The sequence below is a fragment of the Pygoscelis adeliae genome, unplaced genomic scaffold (assembly GCF_000699105.1).
Source record: "Pygoscelis adeliae isolate BGI_AS28 unplaced genomic scaffold, ASM69910v1 Scaffold222, whole genome shotgun sequence".
Lineage (NCBI taxonomy): Eukaryota > Metazoa > Chordata > Aves > Sphenisciformes > Spheniscidae > Pygoscelis > Pygoscelis adeliae.
This window is the reverse complement of record NW_008824309.1, coordinates 5,196,054-5,208,349: the sequence shown is the minus strand read 5'-3', so window position 1 is coordinate 5,208,349 and position 12,296 is coordinate 5,196,054. Positions and strand designations below refer to the sequence as shown.

Genomic DNA, 12,296 nt, shown 5'->3' with positions numbered 1-12,296 from the left:
CCTGCTGAAAAGCTGATTTGTTTTAATTACAAAACTGCAATGAGCAATTCCATTATTGGATATAGACACCATAGAAGACGAACCTTTAAGACTAAACATATCTGTTCCCGTCTTCATTCCTTAAAACTATACCATACAAGCGATGCTGCAACTCTTTAAAAGGTTATTTCACTACTTTTATTCACTTACTGGTATTTGCATTTACCCTGCGAGGTAGAAAGTAATGAACATATTATAGTTTACTGTGACACTGTTTAAGAATTTCCTCTCTGCCAGTCCTTTCACAACAGAGCTTCAGGCCACACAATTTACATTAGATATTTGCAACACTGTAGACTTTAATGAAAGAAGTATCTTGACAGATGTTACCGAGAGTTAAGGGAAACAAAACAGAACATACCACAGCTTAGCTGTTACAATCAACTCTCTTAACAAGATAGATGGCTGTAACTCCATAGCACTCCACGGTAAGTATGATGGAAAAGTTAATTTAGTAACAGCTTTACCTACTCAAAATAACCCATTTCTAGGCCAACCTAGAGTCAGCCTTCCAGTCTACCTGCAATCAAGAACAAAATTAAAGCAAAGAAAATAAGGAAAACTTACTAAAGCCTAGAGATCCTATTTGCTTAACATTATATTCAAACTAGGAAATAAATATAAAAATGTCAATTAATTTGTAATACGGAGATGCAGAAACAGAAAGTACAGAATTTTAATCTGAAGTGTGCAGACTCATCTTGCAAAGTCTCAACCACAGCTAGTAACGCCTGTTGACAACACTTACAGAAAAAAGTGTCATGAAGCTCAAAAGCTACTTTGATCAAAAGCCTCTCCCCCTTCTAAAGCCACAGCCCTACCTACTCCCTTTTCACACCCCTTCCCCCATGTTTTTGTGAAGATTTCTGTTTTTTTATAAAGATTTCCAGACAAAAGTGTAACTCAAGCACCATCTTTTGTTTTCTTCTGTGGTTAACCCTTTCAATCCTTAACTGCCAGAAAAAACATTGCCAACGAATATTTATCCTCCTCAGTGAAGAAACAGCTTGATATTTTCTATCAAGCAGGATTCATTTGTCTCTACAACACCACGGGATGAACCTCTTCTTGAGCCGTTAGCAGCCTAGTGGCAAAGCTTTTTTTTTTTTTTTTTTAAAAAGATATTCCTGGACACATCAACTTAGTATAAAAACAAAACGATGACCAATTATCTGAAGCATGACTGACTTCTTGCTCTAATGTTATAACAACTGAAAGTGGATCTAAGCAGCTGAAAGGCTTGGGGGGGGGGGCAGGGAGATACCTACAGAGCTGTTTTCCTTTCTTTCCCCTCCCTCTGCCCTGGGATGGAAAACAGTTAACTGAAATAAGGAGTCATATATAGAGCAAGAAACCTGTCTGTGCACCACCGCGATTTTTCACCCCTGGGTCAGCAATGAGTATCTCAGGAGAAACTCATTGCTTCATTTCCAATTTATTTGGAAAAGCAAACATTTTAGCGAATTAGCAAAGTTAATCAGTAGAAAAAAACCAAACATGATCCAACGGAGAACTAATCTATTTAGTAGTCAGATCTGTTTCCTCTTGCTTCATGGTGTCCCCTTAAAAGGCTGTATTAGTTATGAAGCAATTCAGAAAGCTGGACAAACAGCAAAAATTCACATACTGAGTTCAAACCAACGCACCCAAAGCAAAGCTGCTCTGTAGGACTGAAACCCCCCTCAGTTTCGCTAAGGGGTTTCTGAGTCTCGGTGGAAGCAAGCTCAAGAAAACACACAAGAAGCAGGAGAAGGTATGGTGTGGAAACAAGTGGAAAGGGCTCATGGAACCACTTCTCAGTTTCGCTTTTGGCCATATCATGTTTTTCCAATATGATACCCCCCGCCCTTTTTTTAAATAATCACAAGAATCACTTGCCACACGCTTGCCTTCTGCACTGCTGAATTACGACTACAGGCCCAAAAAAACCATACTAATGGTAGGCTGCTGTTACAGATGACTCAATGGAGGCGGCAGCAAAGTGAATCAAATTGTACTACTCCATCCTAAAAATTCACGGAAGTCCCTGGAATGGGTAAGATTTTTATTATTTAGCTACTCTAAAGCCATTCCATTATTTCAGAAGTGAGTGAACTAATATGTCAACAGAAAAAACAAAACAAAACACTTTTTGTCACTTTCTTCCCTTTTCCAGTTCTTAAACAATTGTAATTTCACAAAGCAATGCTAGTGCTATCTAAAACCAAAGACAAGCCATTCTGTGAATACTTTGCATACAAATCACCTGAATGTTATCTCAAGAATGCTGATGTAGGCTGAAACAATACAACAGAAGGGCCACCAAAAACACCCAACTGAGCCCAGCATCCTTGGATGACACTTCGTGTCTAGATACATCGGTCTACACAGGAGCTGTGTATCTCAATGAAGAAAATCCAATTTGGGCCAAAAGATTCCTTCGTTTCCTCTCTGGCAGTCTGACCAAAGGCAATTTAAGCACTACAAAGCAACTACAGGCAAGCTGGGAAATAAGAGTGGAAATTAGCCCGCGAGACACTGATGGAGGTACAGGGGAAGTGAGATGACCAGAGAATAAGTAGCAATCGTTTTTGTGTTTCTTTAGTTAACCTTGCAGCAGAAAAAACCCCACCCAAAATAAAAATCTCTAAATAAGTTTAATACAGAAAAAGCAAGCAATGCCATTTCAGTCATCTTATGTAATAATGGACATTATACAACTGTGAGACACCCCAAGTATTACCCTACTGAGTAGGACAGTGGTAATGCATGAGAACATGAGCAATCTCTCATTCCTATAATGATTGTTCGCTATTTATGAACATAGCATTGACACAAAACTGTCACTGTTTATGAAACGTCAAAAAACCCCTAGAGCGCTATATTTTAAAGCTACATTATTCAAGTTTCCAGTCTGCCAAAACTTGAATATAAATTAGTTATTAAAAATAGAATTGTTGTTGCAGTATAACAATTAAATTGAATTATTAAGAAATCCTTTTGGAAAGACTTTATGGTACTTTATGAGAAATGTATGTTTCCTGAAAAGCGGGACCTTTTTTACACCCCCCAAGATGCCTCTGCATGACCTTAAGAGAGAATTGTTACAAGCACTGCAACATCTAGTCAAAAGACATAGAAAGCAGTCTTCATCTAGCTCCTTGTGATACATTTGTGTCACTCACCACCTAACAAATGCAACCTTACGGAGAAAAGATTGTTAACAAATTGCATCTGAGGAATTCCTTTTTGTTTTCTTTAGTTTGCTTCAATTAGCACAACTTGACTGTCCCAAGTCAGACAAACCAGGATGGAAAGGTATACACCTACATATATAAATATTCTTTCTTATTTTTCATGTAATTAACCCCACAATGTATTTTAAAAGGCTGAGATTCCACAACAACTACTTTTCCTCTTTATTAACTATGGTAGTATACACAGAATCTGAACTCAGTTTAATTCCTGGCTCCATGCACCAAAACCTTCACGTGACCAGGAGTCACAAAAGCGTGCTCCTTGCAGAGGAGAGGAGGAAGAGTCAACTAGGAGGGAAGACTGGAAATTCTCCAACAGAAGCTGGTAACACCTCCCCACGGGATCTGTCTCCCTGCTGGGATGCCACAAGGACCCGGGAAAGGTAGCGCAGTGGTGGCTGCTGCCTCACCTCAGCCCACAATGAGAGATTTGCATCACCCAACAATTCCATAACACAGGCTGCTCCTGGTCCCAGCACAGAAACCTCGCTTGAAGCTACTCAAGAGCCTCATGTGGCTAAGAACTCTAAGGCTACTTGCTCTATGACATTTGTTAGCAAAGAAACGGTGCTACCTTAATATGAAAGATCTGGTCTTTCAAAAAAAAAAAATCGGTTCTCACTCATGTCACACAGGTTAAGCGGGGTGTCATTTTGTTGGTGCCTATCAGAAGCCTAAAGGCTGGTTGCAACAGTCAAAGATCAAGAGGTGTGAACATGCATGGCTGCTTAAATGAAAGACGTGCACCAGAAATAAGTTCCTGTGGTCAAAGCAGAACTTACTGCCTTCGCATTGAAGTTAAGTTACCAAGAGTCTGGGTACCGAATGAGCCCATTAATTTCTTCATCAGCGATGCAATTTCCTGGAAAGTTTCAGGTATAACTCTTACATTCAAGAACAAGTTGCTTACAGTACCCCTCCCTCTCTTACTGCACTATGCATTTAACCTTCTGACTTGTGCGTAACATTTTCTTTCCAAGATTAAGATCCAAAGTTCTTATGGATTTTTATTTAGCTGAGGTACACACACCAATACCAGGAATTTGTATTTTACAGAGTTTTTAAAACAAATGTCCTCAAAGTGATGAAACCTGGAGTGCTGAAGACCTGATGAACAAAACAGAAATCCATCATATTATAATAAAAAAAAAAGGATACCAGAGATTGGTTCTAAAGTTAGGACAACTTAGAAAAAGGTTTAAAAAAATTAACACACAAGTGCACATACAGTAATTGGTAGGAATTAGAATTATTAAAAGTTAGCTACAAAATTCCATTTTAACTCAAACCTGTAACTCAAGAAACATATATATTATTATTTTAACTTTCTGTAATAACAGTGTCTATCTTACCTATCTAGTCATTGGATACCATTGCAAGACATCCAGTATTCTGTTTATATCTAAGTTTAGCAAAGGGGAATCAGAGATTACCAGGATGCTTCAAAGTAGAAATAGTTTTTTGTTATGCAACTCAAACTGGTCAAACAGATAAAAAGTGTGAGTTGCAGCCATAAAAATGGCAGAAAGCTAAGAAAACTAAATTATAAATTAAAATGTAAACAACAGAAAACAACTTGGGAAAAGGGGGCAGGAAACAATTATAAATATGCTGGCTAAGAATTGATATGTACTTTGTGTGTCACCAGGGACATGATGAGATAAAATGGAGAAAACAGTAGTTTATTGATACAGAAAACTGACATCTAACAAACTGGAGAACAGCCTCACACGGCAAGCTGTGTAAGCCCTAACTTCTGGCAATTTAAGATGACAAACATGAATAAATACCTTACAGAGAAAAATCCTACTGAAGTAGACATACTGCTGAGGTGTTGAGCAACACCAAACTTCAGACACCGAAGAAATAAGGCTATTAGACAAAAGCAACCCAGTTCGGTCCTCGCACATTTACCAGTGGGGAATGACTTTTTTTTCTTTGCCAAGTAACTTATTTGAGAGGATACAACTCTGGTATCAGCTCACCTACTCTTTCCACTCTGAAGTGTGCGTTTAAATAACAAATATGCCTTTGGTCTGTTATAGCTAATAAAGTCCAATATTCTTACTCCAGGCACTTCCTTGTTGGCTTATTACCAAAGTAGTAAGTTTTTTTTAAAAAAAACAACAATGAGAATCAGGTGTGGTAATCTCTCCTTTTACCTTAAAGGACTAGGCATTTTATTGGTGTAAATGTATTAATCACAACTAGAATTGCACCAAAGTAAGTTAGGAAAAATAAGAACTCAGATTTTTTTTTTTCTGGAAACTTCTGCTCCCTTATATTTAGAGCAGTTCTGTTATGGGCAGGGACAATATTTTAACCCAACACCTTCAGTCACACTATACGGTGATTATCACATATTAACAAGTAGGAATTTGCAAAATGCATTGAAGTCAAAACTTCAAAATAGTATATTCCAAAATACTTCATTTTTTTGACTCAGAACTAGTCAACATTAAACGCAAAATTATGACAGTCTATATTGATACTACTTTTAGTTTCATAAAATTATTTTCTCTACTTCTTACTCCTTTCATACACAGTAATTCAGTTCTGCTTCAGTTCTCTACTTGTCGCAGAAATTTCAATCCTACAATTAATCTTCAGCACCAGTGGCTTTTGCAACACCTAAGATTTAACTGTAGTTTTGTTTATGTAAATATTAAATGTGTTATTTATCTTTTTAAAAGTTGAACAGTTAGAACGATAAATACGCTAAGGCATGTAACTGTTCAAATAAGTATAAACAAGGCATAGTTATTAGCTTTGTTGGCAAAATAAATTACAAATAACCTCCTGAATGTCTAGCACCAAACGTATCTTTCTTATGAAAAATAATTAAAACCAAGATTAATATAAGCAGATTTAATGTCTGTTGATCTAAATTATTCAAATGGGAAATCTCAACTGATCTCAATCAACACAGAAATTGTGCAAAGCTGAGTACTGCTCAATTTTGCCAAGCAGGAGCAATATGAAATCTGGCACCACGTAATTCAAAGCACAACAGAAGCTGCCCGAGGTGTTTCTTTCTGAGGTTTTCTTAAACTGAAGGAAAACAAAGAATTGCTACCTACATTTGTGACCTTGCAGAGCTGAGTGACAGAGCACAGAGAGGCAGATTTCAAAAAGTTCTCCTAAGCTTTCATCATGGAATTACACCTCATCCTGAGGAAATCTACCTATAAGGGAAAGTTCCTGCATAATGAATTGAAGTGAGACTCTCAATTAACGTCCATGCAGATACCATTGTTCTCTACTGTGGACTCAGGCACCCAAACAAGTTAGGACAGACCAGTGTTAACTGACCCCATGCATACGATTCTAGCCTGCAGCAAAAATGCAACTTTATCTAAATTAAGAGTGTGGTTTTAAGATACGGCTGAGCCCATCTAACCTCAGGATGACACCAAAAGCCTAGAAGTCGCATGCTTCTCCATTCCCAAGTTTTCCATCCCCGCATGCTCCTACCACTTCTCGTAAAAGTACAGAATGCCCAACTTTTCCATGGTGGGCTTTCACCTCCCGTTACCAAGTCAGATGGGCCTCGGTACTCTGAAAAGCAGAGCACCCCTACTAGCTGCAGACCACAGTTAGTTGGGCTCAGCCATATCTTAAAAGCACACTCCAAGAGAAGTTACTTGATGTTTGCACAGGCTAACCCTCTACTCACAAGCAGTTGTTACAGGTTAGCTGATAGGTGTTAATGGGATAAGCCCTAATAAACTGATTGTGAGTTTGAGACTTAAGAGCAAATCTTTGTATTGTTTAACTTCAGCCACATAAATTAAAACAAAGGCTACTCAGTTTAACAGTTCACCAGTTAACTATGCTTAGCTACTCTAGCATTTAGATGACATCCACATTCATCAATAGCTTATTTTCATTCCCACTGCAGTGTCAAGCTGACACAATCCAACCTGCTTAGCGTTATGTCTGATACACCATTATCAAATGGGATGTTAAAAAGTACCGGTGGTGGACTGAAAGGAAGTTTCTGTTAGCCACAAAAATATTTTGCAGGTGAAGGCACAGGAAGGATAAAGGACCACAGCTGATAACTGAAATAATGGCTGGGAAATGGAGCTGAAATATGCACTTGTGAGGGACATCGCTGCATGATGCAATGGGTCTCAAAGGGAGGGAGGAAAACACAGGACCTGAAGGCAGGGGAAGAGGTCTCAAACAGAACTGAAGTTTAAAATTCCATGAATAAAGATTACAACACAGCATTATGCTACCTACTACCAAACATAGTTCACAGATCCCAGCAGTACCCAAAAGTAAATAAATAAAGGTGCTGAACTCAAACTGAGAAACTTCTACTGAGAATTGCATTTCCCCAACACATAAGCCAGTTGATTCTAATCAAACCAGCCCCATTTCTTTCCTAAAGAAAGCCTGCTGTCTTGATTTCACTTAGTTGTGCATGACAGTACTATCTTTTGAGTTTCTTTCATAAACTTTCATAAAGTCTTCTTGAGGGATTTTTGTTTTACAGAATATTTGCATGGTTTGAACTAAAGGTATCCTCTGTTGACCTATTTTACGTGGTGTCCTGGCTTCTTCTTTGTCCTACAAAGCCCCTCATTTGTAAGCAACTTTGAGGGTTCAACCACAGGTTATGAATGCACATCCAACATACAAATCTCAAGGTAGAACAGGTTCTGTCCACGTGGGGAGTCATTTATGTTTTTAAACGTAAACCTGGGTGCATCACACAGTAGCAGGTAGGTAGCTGTCTGATCAACAGCTTAAATAAGTCCTCACACATTTGATACCTCCCACCTTGGAGATACTCAAAAGCCGTCCGGACATGGTCCTGGGCAACAGGCTCCAGGTGGCCCTGCTTGAGCAGGGGGGGGTTGGCCAAGATGACCTCCAGGGTCCCTTCTAACCTCACACTTTCTGTACGAGTCTGTAGTACTTGACTGCATTTATTTAAGCACCTTCCTAGAAGTCATGGATGTCGACAGCACAACTGACAACAGAACTTCATCTCTCTCTAAAAGAAAATACCATCGCCATCATAAAATTTAAGCTCATGGTTTTAAGGCACCTTTTAATTAACAATTATAATTTAGTATAAATAATTATTGCTAAGTTGGGGTTAAAAGAAAAAAATTTATTCATGCTATGAAAACAACTATCTGTAACATTTCCATACACAAAACCAGCTTTAAAAGACTTAGGCTTCCCAATAAAGATGTGATAGCGTGTCTGGAGTAGAGGGGGGAAACTTGAGCACTGAACTCCAAACTCTGCTTTCATTGCAGAAAGCAAGTCGGTAGCGTGGAGACACGATTCCAGTACGTAGAGTGTATGTATCAAACAAGACTATTTGCCTTTATCTTGACAATTAGCTGTAATACGTGAACAACTACATTAATCTCCTTACAAAAAAATTAGACCACCAGTTAATGCAACATACAAAAAAAATGCATAATCTGTAGAATGTGTGCCATTTCAACAACAGACAAAAGGGGCACAAGCAGAGCAGTCCTGAAGTCCCCAACCAATACCAACGTGTTTATGCTCACGCATGCAGGATGAAGCCCCTCCAAGAAAAGATTAAGTGACTATTATTTTATCTTATAAACAGAAATCACAAAAAAAATGTTTACGCTTAAGAATATGTGCAAGAAAATGTGAATGTAGGACTGGGTCATAACAAGCTTTTTTTAAAAAAAGCAAGTAAGCATCGCCATAAAATTAATTATATCCCTGTGTGTATGCACATATTTCAAAGTCCTCCTGACTGAACTCTTCCAGTTCATCGTATCAGCAAAAATATTTAGTATGTTAAACCATATCAGCAAAAGTATCCAAACAAAAATCTATGGCTTGTGCAAAGTTAATGCTTCCTGCTATAAAAGGAGAACGAATATGCTGCTTCAGAAGCATCACTAGCTCCAGGATGCCTTGAAAACCAGGTGCCGAACACTTGAAGTTTCCAGTGTTAAACAGAAACTAAAAGAACTAAGGGATGGAAAGAGTAAGAACAGAAGTGAAAGCAAGAAAAAAAATTCTTCAAGTTAACTACTTCCAGCCTGTCAAAATACTCAAAATTGAACACTATTTAATGATCAGTGAAAGATCATCCTGAGGTGATCACTCAAGGACTGAGAATGAAAGCCACTTCTCGTTTGTACTCTGTCAGCATTTTAATAACGTTAAACCATGTCCTTAACTTGCTATTCATGCACTTTTTCCTCTATAACCTTAGCCTTGTCATGTGATGTCAAACTTAGCTGTAAATGAATGTATGTTCAAACAAGAATTTTGAGATGAACATTCCGATAGCTTTGACTGGGCAATCTAGGTATCATCAATTATCACCATGCATTTAACTTCCTAACAACTCGAGTAAATTTACTTCCGAAAGCCTTCAGCCTGAATTTGCCTCATTATTAAGCACGATTTTCCCCCCACAATGTGCAACTCGGCAGTCTCCAGTAATATGTATTCAAATAAAAAACACACAGTTATGCGATAAGAAACAAAACCAGGGCTTATCTATTCTGCAACTTTTCCCCCTTCTAGCCAAAACAATTCATTAGCATTATGAAATACAACTCTTACTCATCAGAAAAAAAAAAACAATATGAAATGTTCCTGCTCAGTTTCTGAAGCTCACAAAAGGAGGTCTTCCTGCCTTTGCTTAATAATAATCTCCTACATGAGTTTAAAAAACAAACAACAACAAAAACCAAACACAAACCCACACAATTCTCTTCCTCAGGTTTAATAAGATAAACACGCTACAGATCAGAAGCATAATTCTTTCACAGCTGGAATCTCCAAGTGAGAGAAACGAGCTGCTGATTTGTAAAATGCTGCAAGTGGATATAAATCTCTAAGACACTTAAATAGAAATAGTTCCAGAATATTCATCAAGATAAGTCAAAAGAAAAGTCAAATAAAGACGCTCATACTGACAAACTGGGCAGTATAATTTTTTGTAGTGGGACGACCAGCAGCGTGTATTGTTGCCCAGTCTGGGACTACACTGACTGCATGACATTTTAATACACAGTCCAAATAACTTTACTAATAGTAGTAGAAATAAGTGATAATCATTAAGCCTCCCCCCTCGCTGGCTTTAAACCTTTCTATGTTACTAGTTTAAAAAAAAAAAAAAACAAAACACCAAAATCTGCATTTTTATATATATAAAATATCAAACATGAACAAAGCAAATCATATGCCTGTAGTAGCAAGACTAGGTTGTAAAGCACAGGTCAGACAGACCTGTCAATCTTAACCATTTTACCTCTCACAAATCTGTAAACACAGTTATTTTCAGTGAAAGTCAGACCTGGAAGATGATATTTGACCCCATGATACACTGTACTACAAGACCTTTCTGATTTCACCAAGGCCTCACACAGCGTGGCACAGCAAGGAAAGCAGCATACCGAGGCCAGAGTAACTTTGCGTCTTTGTACAGCAAGTGTAAAGCATCAGCTACCCTGATGGTTCAAACACCTTTCACAAGATGCACCCCTGGCCAAAGTCTGGGCTAAAAATAGGCCTTGAGGCACTCACGTAATTGAGATGTCAGAAATGAGTACGTGGAGATCTCTCTCCCCTGCACAAGTCCCTTTCAAAATTCATCAAATCAGTCATAGCAATATTTGCTATGAATAAAGGCTGTTTAAATATTTCTCAAGTGTTTAACTACTGTCATCTACAATAGCCTTTCCTAGAAGGGCTTTACATAGCACTGCCACAAAAACTTACGTTAAAAAATTATTTGTGCAACACTGGGAAGAGGGCTACTCCATGAATGAAAGTGTCACTACACGGCAATAATCTAAATCTATTAATAGTACAGTTTATAATCTTGTCTGGCTGGTGTGTCTAGCACTATGCTTATATATTGCTTCAATGAGCATTTCATTTTGAGACTATTACGTAATATAACAAATACAGCCACATTTCAGTGCGGAGAAAATAAACCTCATTCTTACAGAAAAGCAACATTTTAGCGCAACACTAAAGCAGTTTTACTGAAGTGTAAATCTCATCTTCACAATCATTTAAGCAGTCCACAAGCAGCTTGCTTGCTTGAACTCTTACAGCAATTTTCCATTAACAAGTTTATTTAAAACGTGATTTATCAAAATTACACAATCATTTTGAAAAATAAGCCATGTTTTATAAACATGAAAGGCACACACAGCACTGCAAGTAGACTTCAAAGCCTGAGAAAACCAAATTACTCTCCAAGATTGCTTCGTTAGTACCATCCTGTTGTTGCTGTTAAATACGCTCCTAGATTCCAGCAGAAATTTACTCTTCAGGAAGTACTGGAAGTTTTGATCACGGTGTATTACGCATTGTATAACAACGGGGGAAATAGGGAAGAAAGGAAAAAAACCATCACAAAAACCCCCACAACGGTAAGACAGAGGATTCCTTTTAATATCAACAGCCAAGTGAGAAAACCAATCAGAAAGGCATGGAGCCTCCTCTGACAGCTGTAACCTCCGAAAAGCCAATCCACAGGCATAGAGGTTTGGCTGAGGCGGAGACACGGGATTCATTGAAGAAATTCTTGAGGGTGCATTTACTATCGGCTCTACATACAAGTACAGACACATTAGGCGACAGCCTGTATCTAAGCCGTCTACACCTCTAAGGAGCACAAGAGTCGATGCTTAAAGATAAGACGAACCAGCACGCTCAAACGACACCAGAACCGTGGGCAAGCATTTTCGAAGCGGTGCTGTCCTACTGCTCGTCAAAAACCCCAGAAACTTATCTTTACTCAAGCGGACAAAAGCTTTTTCCCCCCCTATAACGCTACCAGAACAACAAGCATCACACATCCATTTTTTAAAACACTCGCTGGTTTATTTAGAAGTCATCTAAACGCTGAAAAGCCTAACGCTTAATGCAACACGTCCAGCTGATGCATCTGACGTTCGATGTACGCCACGCAGCCCAAAACATCTCTTTTGAAGAAGTACGAGCAGGACGCGTACTCGTTACAACTACCGAGAATTTCTCCCG

The 12,296-nt window shown here is 38.4% G+C and overlaps 1 protein-coding gene across 1 annotated transcript in view; it reads right to left on the bottom strand.

Annotated features, from left to right (window-relative positions):
- The window catches only part of EPC2 (enhancer of polycomb homolog 2 (Drosophila)), a 50,756-nt gene that overhangs the window by 37,825 nt on the left and 635 nt on the right, over positions 1-12,296 (bottom strand). The gene's annotated exons all lie outside the window — the stretch shown is intronic.